The sequence below is a fragment of the Mus caroli genome, chromosome 3, assembly GCF_900094665.2.
Source record: "Mus caroli chromosome 3, CAROLI_EIJ_v1.1, whole genome shotgun sequence".
Taxonomy (NCBI): domain Eukaryota; kingdom Metazoa; phylum Chordata; class Mammalia; order Rodentia; family Muridae; genus Mus; species Mus caroli.
The window spans coordinates 36,493,259-36,504,608 of NC_034572.1; positions in this window are offsets into that span (position 1 = coordinate 36,493,259).

Sequence of the window (11,350 nt, forward strand, 5' to 3'; positions counted from 1 at the left end):
ATATTTGCTGGCCCTTTAAGTTGAAAATCTTCATTCTCATCAACTCCTATTATCCGTAGGTTTTGTCTTCTTGTTATGTCCTGGATTTCCTGTATGTTTTGAGTTAGTATCTTTTTCCATTTTTCATTTTCTTTGATTGTTGTGTCAATGTTCTATATGGAATCTTCTGCACCTGAGATTTTCTCTTCCATCTCTTGTCTTCTGTTGCTGATGCTCGCATCTATGGTTCCAGATTTCTTTCCTAGGATTTCTATGTCCAGCATTGCCTTACTTTGGGTTTTATTTATTTTGTCTACTTCCCTTTTTAGGTCTAGTATGGTTTTGTTCATTTCCATCACTTGTTTGGATGTGTTTTCCTCTTTTTCTTTAAGGACTTCTACCTGTTTGGTTGTGTTTTCCTGTTTTTCTTTTAGTACTTGTAACTCTTTAGCAGTCTTCTCCTGTATTTCTTTAAGTGAGTTATTAAAGTCCTTCTTGATGTCCTCTACCATCATCATGAGATATACTTTTAAATCCGTGTCTAAATTTCAGGTGTGTTGGGGTGCCCAGGACTGGCAGAGTTGGGAGTGCTAGGTTTTGATGATGGTGAGTTGTCTTGGTTTCGGTTAGTAAGATTCTTTGCCTTTCGCTATCTGGTAATCTCTGAAGTTAGTTGTTATAGTTGTATCTGGTTAAAGCTTGTTCTTCTCCTGATTCTGTTAGCCTCTATCAGCAGCCCTGGGAGACCAACTCTTTTCTGCATTTCAGTGGTTAGAGCACTCTCTGCAGGCAAGATCTCCTCTTGCAGGGAAGGTGGACAGATATCTGGCTTTTGGACCTGCTTCCTGGCAGAAGATGAAAGCCTGAAACAGGGCTTGTTCCAGAATCTGTGTAGCTTCTGTAGTTCACACTTTCACTTGCACAGACTAGTCTAGGCAGGATTTGGGAACCAAAATGGCTCCCCCAGGTGCTGTGGCAAAGCCCTTCCGGGTGAGGTGGACACCTCTCCTCTGGCAGGGAATGTGTCCAGATGTCTGGAGCCTGAAATGTGTTCTGCCTCAGAAGCTCTGTGGCTTCCGCCTGTCCCAGAAAATGTTAGCTTCTGTAGTCCACACTCTCACCTGTGCAGACTAGTCTCAACGGGATAGGGGAACCAAGATGGCTCCCCCAGATGCTGTGGCAAAGGCTCCCCCGCTGTGAAGGATGTAAATTTGTGCAATAGGTAGTAGCAGGTCAGAGAAAGGAGAGTGGGAAGCCCAAACAGGAGTGACTGATGGTGGCTGTCCTGCCTGCTGCTGAAGACCTGCAAGCTCTTCAGAGAGGTGCCAGTGTCCTTACATACAAAGGCACAGGAAACTGGATGCTGGCATTGCTGGCATGGAAGCAGCAAAATTAGGCCTAATGAAGAAGAAGCAAGCTTGTGTATGTGGGCACATGTCCTCATTCCTCTGCTGCTTGTTTCATCTATCCAGTGGTGCCATTTGCTGTTGTTAGGGGATCTCTGTCTTCAGTCTGCTGACCCATTTGCCACCTTCCCCAGCATCTAGAACTATGCTTTACTAATATTCTAGCTCCCTAAATCCAGCTGAGTGAGCAAACAGATGCACCAGTCACCCCCAAACTTCCATATCAGATTTCCTGTCAATGAACCTTCAGCTTCAGTATTGTACTATGGTTTTTGAGCTTTTGAAATTCTGTCAGGACTAGAATTTCTCTGTCAGACAAAGTCTTATTTTAAGCCTTAAGTTTCAGCTTGGAAGTCATCCCACAGAGGGGACTTCTCTGCCCACTCCACATCTGTCTCATCTTAATTACACATTCATTCATTTGTTGTCTCTGCAGTANAACGTGGATGCCTTACACAAAGACTCATGAGGTACTTAATAAAATGTCTTAGACTTTGGGGCTTACAAAGAATGGAAACACACTGTTCACAGCTGTGGAGACTGGAAGTTTTCAGATCAACAGTGAGGTGAGATGTATAACTTTTGATTCATCAATCTGGAGATTCTTTCCTTGTTCTTACATGAAGGGAGGAAAAACTGCTTTGGAATTCTTTTCCTTTTTTTTTTTTTTTTTTTTTTTTTTTTTTTTTTTTTTGTCTGTTTGCTGTGGGATCTTATGTAGCTCAGGCTAGCGTCAAACTTATTGTGTAACCATGTATAGCCTTGACCTTCTGATCCTCCTGCTTCCACCCTCTGGAATGCTGGGTTGATAAGCATTTGGTGCTAGGGACCACACTGAAGGATTCCTGCTTGCTAGGCATTTTATCAGTGACAGCTTCTTCCTTGGATCTTTTTAAAGACCATGAACCACACTCATTAGGATCTTTCCTCAGGAGCTAACTACTTACCAAAGACCCCATCTCTTAATACCATTCATTATCTTATTGGCTTAATTTCAACATATGAATTTTGGAGAGATTCAAATCTTCTTATTACATCAGAAATTGTCTTTCTATTGTGTATCATCATATGCCCATATATAACACAATGACCATCGTGTATTAGGTGTTAACAACTAATTGCTTGAGTACATGAATGGTTATTGCCACCCTTTGGAGTTCCTTATAAATAACTGTATTGCTGCATGTGACACACAAAACAATACATAATAGCTATTCAATGCATGAATAAATTAAAATTTTTGTTCCTCATTGTAAGTTTCCAGATTCAGTGTCTCCAACCACTAAGATTATATTCTTTGTTTTGTAGAGAAGGCTCAACAGTCAAGAGTACTCCCTGTACTTCCAAAGGATGCACATTCAGCTCCTAGCACATCCATCAGTCATCTCACAACTGTTTGTGGTTCCAGCTCCTGGAAACCCTGTACCTCTGACCTCCACAGATACCTGCATGCAAGTGCTCATACCCACGCACAGACACCTGCATCTATACATAATTTTTAAATAAGTAAAAGAAATGAAAAAAGATTATATTATCATAAACTATAATTAGTATCACAATAATATAATTACTGGGAACTAAAAGCATCAAATATATAAATAGTTAAAATCGCTGTGTTACCTAATTCTGTCCTAATTAGGAGCTCTTTGAAAGCACAGGATGGTTTTTGATTATTCTATCTCTGTATCCCAGTTGTGTCATGCAGAGTATGTGCTGGGCATCTTCCTCTTCAGCTGTGAGTGAAGAGAAAGAACAAGTATTATTAAACCCAACCTCAGAAGCATCTCTTCTCCAAACCAGTTAGTTGCCTTTGAGCAATCAGGAAACATGTTGACCTACATTTTCTTGCTTCTCACTTTGTGATTGTCATACAGACAATGTGTCCTTCCACAGGGCAGATGAACTGCAAAGGAGACTTCCTCCTCATGGAATGACACCTGATGGGTATAAAGCGTTTAAAATTAAATGACTGTTGTGAAAGAAAAGATTCCAAGTTAAAACCCACACTTGAGCATAGATTTAGATAGTTGCCTACACTGATTGGTACTTAATAGAATGGGTCGTGACGGCTGAACCAATGTTTCTTGGCTTTATTTAACAGGATAGCAGATGCTCGTGTGTGAGAATTTATTTTACATCTCTCTCCGGGGCACAGTTGCTTTCCTCTCGAAACTAAATTCAGATGTACCCTGGGATTTCTTTGACTTAAAAGGCTTGAGTGTGTTTAAAATTTTTATAGCTTCTGCTAGAATTTTAGGATTCTCTGAGATGTAAGTCTCTGATTCTGGCCTCTGTGTCTGTGAGTTTTTTTTCCCTGTTAGGAGATGAGCACCCAGTCTCAGACTGCCCTGCAGTGAGTGACAGGTCTGCTCTGAGAAGGAACGGTAATGTTTAAGAAATACAGGCTTCTGTAGATGAAATACACTTTTTTGCTTCAAACATTAGTGACTGATGTGACACTTTCTGGTTATAAAAATTGAATCAAACATTTTATTACAATAGCTTTTCATTTTCCCCTTGTGAACGCTTCCCATATGTTTCACAGAACAAACATATGCATAACTTATTAGAACATCTTACAGTTACAATGGGAGGAACACGATATGGTTGAAATTTAGTAACAGTTAATTTACCAATATTAGCAGAAAGGACCCCCAAAACTGTTTGGTGTATTTAGAAATAGTAGTGATTAACAGACCAAAATCTTCTAGATAATTTAATCCTTTCTTATCATTCTTGACAGAAATTCTGTCTTTCTATGGCAATGTTGTTACTTGGTGTTAAGGGCAATCTCTGTAATGACTCCCTGAAGTGTAAGGTACTGATGGTGGGTCTTACCCATGTGTTTCGATTCATAACTGCTGGTGTTTTCTGCATGAGTCCTGCGCTTTATTTCACTTGCACCACACAAGGCTGTGCTTCCTTACATCCTGAAAAACAAGAGTTTTTGGTTTGTTTGTTTTTGTTTTTNGTTGATTGTTATTTAGGAGGTTATTGGCATCTGTCAGGAAGTAAGCCCAGCTGGTGGCTGTTTCAACTTCCATATCTAATTAATATACATAAGTGGTAATTTAGTAATGATGTTGGGCACTGTTCACCTTGAATAGGTGTAGAGTGAAATAGTTTGGAAACATTTTGTTTATAGTTTACACGTTTCCTTCAGGATGTAGGAGACTTTTTTTCTAGTCTTAAAGAACTGAGGTACTTTAAATTGTGGAGGGGGTTGTTTTCTATGAGGGTCAGGATCAATTAATTTTTTGATGGATATTTGGTCATTAGATAAGGAAAATAATATGTGAATAATTATTTAAATGTCCAAATGTATTGAAAAAAGAAAATATGTACAAAGAAAGAAGTTAGATCTTTAATGAGAATAAACCAAAAAAGAGAAATATAAATCACATTTCAATCCTTTTGTCCACATCCATTTGTCTTAGGTGCAGAGTTAACAAAGTCTGGTTTGGTTTGTTTTTAATAAAATGTACTGAACCTGTAAAATAGTTTAGATCATTAAACAGCATTATCATACTTAATAACATCATCAAATATTTATTGAGTTTCTTGCATAATTCCTGGCATATGGGGACCATTAAACAAATGATTCTTGAATTCATTAAATTATATTGAATAAAATTAATTTTTAATATGGAAAGTTAGCATCGAGGTGTGTTCAGAGCAAAGTACAAACAATGCATCTGAAATTAAAATCTTTCATGTCTGCCTGTTTATTCTAGACCACACTTCATTCTAAACAGTTGTGTTTTGGATCCAAATGCTGTCCATTTTTATTCTTACTTCAGAATTTAAAAGAGGCATAAGGCCCAGATAGTCCTAGAACTCATTATATAGCCTAGGCTGGCCTTAAATACATGGCACTTCACCTGCTTCAGCCTTGCCTGGGCCACCATACTTGGCTTTATTCAGTCTCCCCAACTTCACTTACACCGGTGTAGAATGAAGCCAGGGGCTTCAGGTAGGGCCTTCTGAGTTCATGGGCACAGAGCCAGCCTCAGTACTTGGAGGAGTTGCAGAAGACTCAAGAGAAAGATTGTTTAGGCATTTGGCATACTTCTCTCTTTCAAGGAATCTTCCTGATTGTCTTTAATAAAACTCAGAGTACTGAGACATTGTTTAGTGTGTGTGTGTGGGGGGGGCAAGCATCCGGGAACAAATCAATTGGAGCCATTTTTATCTGGAATAGGTTTCTTCTACTAAGTCCTCATGTACATTAAATACAGTTAGGCTCAAATGGCTAAAACAGTATTTTCCACCGGTATTGTGAAATCTGTTTGACCATGGAAGCCTTTCTTCCCCACCTCTAATTAAGACCCATTAGTATGCCAAGGAAATAATATTCTTTTCAGCAGATTTTGGGCAATGCTATCAGAAGTGGCTATTTGTAATTTATACTGGCCACAAAATCAAGGTGAATACAAAGAAAACAGAGATTTTGAATATTAGGAAAAGTTGAGAGAGAGAGAGAGAGAGAGAGAGAGAGAGAGAGAGAGAGAGAGAAAGCAGGAGGAAAAAAGGAAATGATGGAGGTGACTGTGACCTCCTTCATAATGTAGCAAGTGGTGGCCAGTCACTTCATAACTCCTGACAAGTAGCACATGTAAATATTAGGGATTACTCAGTGCATAGATGATTGTCTGTGGTGATTCAGAAATAAAATGCATTTGAGGCAAGGAGGCAGAACATATTAAGATAATTTAATTTGAAACATAAATGGAATCTATGTGAGATAAAAATCAATGAAGAAAAAAGGCTCAATGTGGGAATGGTTGAAAATGGTGGAACAGCCCTTGAAAGTCTGATTTCGTCTTATTCCACCTCAAAAGCTCCTCACTTAAGATAAAGCACACTCGATTACTTTGTTGATAAGCTTTCCAATTTTCTTAAGTATTGTGTCATAAAATTCTATATCATGCCATTTAAATTTTGAGCCTGTTTCCTTATGCCTTGAAAGATTATGCAGCTTGTAGAATTTTGCCATTTCTCATCTAAATTCTTTAAGTCTTTCTCTTTTCCAGGAAGAGGGGATTTAAGCCACACTCAAATGTTTGGCTCTTGGCAGTAATATCGTCCTCATTTCTGATTGCATAGTCTTCAGAGCTTTCCATACTGGACAAGGAGAAACTCCACATAAGTGCTGATTTACTGAGAAGGGAACAAAAGAGGGCTTTCTGTAATGTCTTGGAGAAGGAGCTATGATAAGCACAAAGGTAATCTGTGTAGCTAGGTAGTGATGGATAACTGCCTCAGTAGAGAGAGTCAGGCAGCATGTGGATTTTTCTATTCTCTTTCAAGTCAAGTCGCTGGTTAGAAAAGAGTCTTTATTAGCATCGGGTGCTTCTCTAAGGACAGCAAAAGCAGCTTGGGAAGCAGGGGCCCACGCTCAGAAGGGACTCTGGATTGTGACTTTGCTTCCTGAGTGCTTTTGAACACACATGAAGAATGTATTCATCTACCTTCAGTTCAATAATTAATGTGGCTGTCCCTCCAGCTACTGTTAGAATAACAAATACAGGCGACTCCTGACTCTAAAGGGATTTCATTGAAGAAGCTTTATCTCATGTGTAGTTTGGTCTTGGTGAGTATATCATTATAAATTTCATAGTGGCACAAAGCAGAGAGACTCTTTTAATTTATGGAAATCTTTGTGACCTCTACAAAACAAGAAATAATAGACAGTTGGGAAGACTATCTTATTGTACTTTTATTTTCCATCAGAGAGCAAAGCAGGGTCATAATGATCCTTACAGTGCTGTGGAACAAGCTCCAATTATAAGCCAGGAGTTTAGCACTCATTATGTGTGATCCCTTTTCCTTCAAAACTCTGGTTACTCTATGCAGAGCTTGCTCCCTCTGAGAGGGAGTTAAGACCAGAGCATCACCTGAATTCAAAAGAAACTGAAATTGAAGCAGTTTCACAAGAGAAGAACACAAACAGACAGAAATACACATACACAGATACACAGATATACACAGAGATATACATGGACACACATGAACACATGCACACTCATATGAATAAATATCTGTGTGCTTACAGTGCCAGAGAAGTCTTGATGCTAGATTAAAATTCTTCTATACTGTTGTGGCTGCCATCACCATGCTACCTGTTTTATTTTTGTGTAGTTCAGCTTCTGTTCAGGATCAACAATGGCTGTTCATTAATTAAACTCTCAAACATGCAGTCCATTGTATATAAAGAATATTTTATTTTGTAGGAAATGGATATCTCAATACCACTTGGAATATACAAATTTCTACCACCCATCACTTTTTTTCTGCCTGCTTATTAAATTCAGTTTCCATCAAGAAAATTTACACTATAGTTTTCATTATATGTATGTCAGTATATGTATTTGAAAAGCTCTGTCATTATAGTTGTAATTTGAGCTTGAATCTATCTGTCCTCTTGACTGATATACAAAATATGAATTTTCAAATGGCTTATTCAGGTCAGGTGCTCTAACTGCCATTTTTCCCCTTGATAAACACCTCAACCTGTTTTAGGCCACATACTAGGTCTTGAAAAGAACAGCAATTACAATTCAAAGAACCAAACATCATGTGTGATTGAAGTTCTGCAATACTGATTATGAGGCTGAGAAACAGTTTCAAAATTCACTAATTATGATTCTGAAGAGCATGGTAAGCTTTCACAACATGTTTGTTGACTGGAATGAATACTAAGGCCTGAATTATGGCTGACTAAATCATGATTTTTTGTGTGCACATAATTAATATTAAAGTTGTATCCTATTCACTTATTTTCCTGCATTCATTGATAAATCTATCTTTTTTTTCTGTATAAGTTTTAAAACTTCCTTTGAATGAGAAAAAAAGAGACCAACAATCTTCTCTTAATTCAAGTAAATTATGTATCAAGTGTTTATTACATCTGTGTGGAGCCATTTGGGATTACATATCCATTTATAAGTATGAAAATGAGCTCTGATAGAGTTGGGAGATAGTATTCTTTTACATTTGAGAAGCCCAAATGCTAGCTAGTTCTGCATTGATACCTGAAATTTTGTTGAGGCTTATATTATCCTTTTTTATATGTTTTAATTAAGAAATCCTCAAAGCTAGTTTTAAATCACAAGTCTATATTTTTGATTTAAAACATCTAATAAATATGGTGTCAGGAAACCATGGTTTAATGTTGATAGGGCACAATTATCACTATATTAATGATATATAAAATTTAAATGGACCTCTTTTGTTGTTAACTAATATTTGCTATGAAGACCAAGGGAGCTTATATTGCTTGCTGCTTATATTGAAGTTTTGTATATCTACTAAAGATACAGCATTTATTTAAATACAACTTAGATAAGTTGATATGATTACAAGAGTGGGACCATTTACCCTGAATTATTGTCTATGTGAGGTTATTTATACATGCTGTGATAAAGAGGGACAGTTTAAACATGTGTCCATTTCAGTAGTATTTTAGGGGCGTATGCGCTGTCTTATTTTTTTTTTTAATCTCACCTGATTCCAAAAATCTTTCTGCCAATATCCTGACAACTCACTTCTAATTTTCCTTGCTTTCAAACTTGTAGAATATAGTTTTCTCTCAGACTATATTTATTGTCTCTCAAACTTTCTCTGTTACAATACCAGCTGCTTTTGCCTCTAACCTTTAAAAATATAATTTTCTCCCAAAGTGTATTTATTTTCTCTCAGATCTCCTTGTTACATCCTCTCTGTCATCAGGATCAAAACGGAGACAGGCTATCCAGTGCTTAATTTGCTCATTTTCAGTTGGAATGAATACTACTGCTGCTTTCAAGTTCTTTATACCTTACTCTGCTATTCTTTCTCATTTTCCCATAAACTGGTGCTCAAGCTCTGAAATAGATCCTGTTATGTGGAAAGAGCCAATTAATTCACACTTTGATCTACTAAGATAGGTTCTATCCTTGGACAGGATTTATGGGCATGACTGTAAAGTCCCCCACTCTGGCCCTAGTGGAATCCTTCCGTCCAGCAAATGTCTAGACATGTGGAAATCTTTGCTGACTTTCTATTTATGGCTTTCCAGCCTAGCTGCCCCCAATTCCATGGTGTAAATTATCCTTTTTTAAAATCGAAACTGTGTTAGAGGTGTTTTGGAAACTGTTTCTCCATATAGAGAGTGTTTAATTGAAGATGGAGCCGAACACCACACGTGTTTGCCTTGATTGTCATCAGGTGGCTCAAAAGCAGGCAGTAAATGACTTTCTCATCTAAATGCTCATAAAAGCTATTGGCTATGTCTGTTACAATACCAGCTGGTTGGAATGAAGCCATTCTCAACAGCGTTATCAATCATACACACTATAATTTTCTCCCACTAGTTCTGAGTGGTAATCTCATTGAAGTTTCCTTTTAAAAATTAGCCAAAAACATCCACTTTTGGTATCTTCTCTCGGGTATTTGGTGTACAGAACCACAGCTTCCTATTTATATAGATTATATTGTGAATGAAAGTTGAGCTGTAAGTCATCAATTTCCCACCAATAAGAACTCTTGGTTACTCAGCTTCCTCCTGTGTATTGTTAATCACGTCCTGTAACACACTGTCCGGTACAGAGTAGGTGTTAAGCAAAATTGTGGAATTTATGGCTCAATGCAATGCTTATACTGGAGAAGCAACTGGAACCAAATGAGGTCAGTGTGGTGTTATGGTGTGGTGCCCAGTTTATACACATGAATACACTGCACGAGAATGAATTCTTTGTCTGTTTCCCTCTACTGAGAGGTTAGAAACATCTCTGGTTCTTGGAGGTGTCTTCCTCAGAGCTCCTTCTCCTGCTTCAGGCTTTGCTTTCCCCCTCTGGTGGACAGTGAGTTGGCTCCTTGTTCTTGCAGCTCTCTTAGACTGCTTTACACATTTTATTCAAGCTACCATTCCTGAAATAAGAAGAAAACCCCACTTCTCAAACCCACCCTTTATAGTAACTACATAATATTTTCATAAGGGAAGAAAATAACCATGAAAGCCTGTAGACTCTTTTATAGTTCATAATTTCTGTTTTGGTTTTTTGTGACAAAGGACTAAAATGTCATACAAATTCCAAACACTCTTTTCATTGATAGGATGATGAGAAGATTTTTTTTTTCTATCTAAAATGCAGGTGGTTAGGCTTTTGTTGGTACTGACCAGGCTTGGGTCAGAATCTAGAACTTTTTAAGTCTTCATAGACTGTACCACAGCTAATCAGTTTTCATGAAAAATAATGCGGATTACAACCTGCTTGGAACTCTTGGGAGCAACAGTGACAATTCTCTTTTCTTCTCAAGTTTGAGCTTTGACTTGGGCTACATTATGTCTACGGAGAACGACCTTGGCAGAAGGCTGGAAGCAAGGCCTGTTGGCTTCAGTTGTCACACTCAAGATCAGTGTGCACCTCAGAATGTGTTCAAGCATGTAGCTGGAGAAATGTGCCACAACCAACCCAGCTGCATGAATTATATCTCAAGCCTTGGTTTATTCTTGTCCCATTGGCTAATGAAATCATCTGACCTAGTCATAAATGAGAGACTGGAAGGTGAAGCTCCTAACCTTAGAGGAGGAACTGCAGGCTTACATGGCAAGGATAGAACTAAGGGACAGTGAGGTGAAAAGCTACAGGCTGTGGAAGGTAGCTTCTTCAGTCTCCATATTCTCTGTTGGTAGAAATCTAGATAGGAGGGCATCCATAGATCCTCCTTAGCCTCCCCAGTTCTAGGTTTCCAGATAGTCACAAAGATGCACCCCACCAATTTCTACTCTCACTTCCTATAGCCAGGTGGGATTTCCAGTGGAAGGAGGAGACTGACAACCCACCTACAAAATCTTCAATCCAAAATTTGTCCTGCCTTAAAGATGGAGCAGAGAACAGCCAACTAATGGATTCCTCCACTTGAGACCCATCTTTTGTGAGAGAGCCAAGTCCTGACACTATTTATGATACTCTGCTATGCTT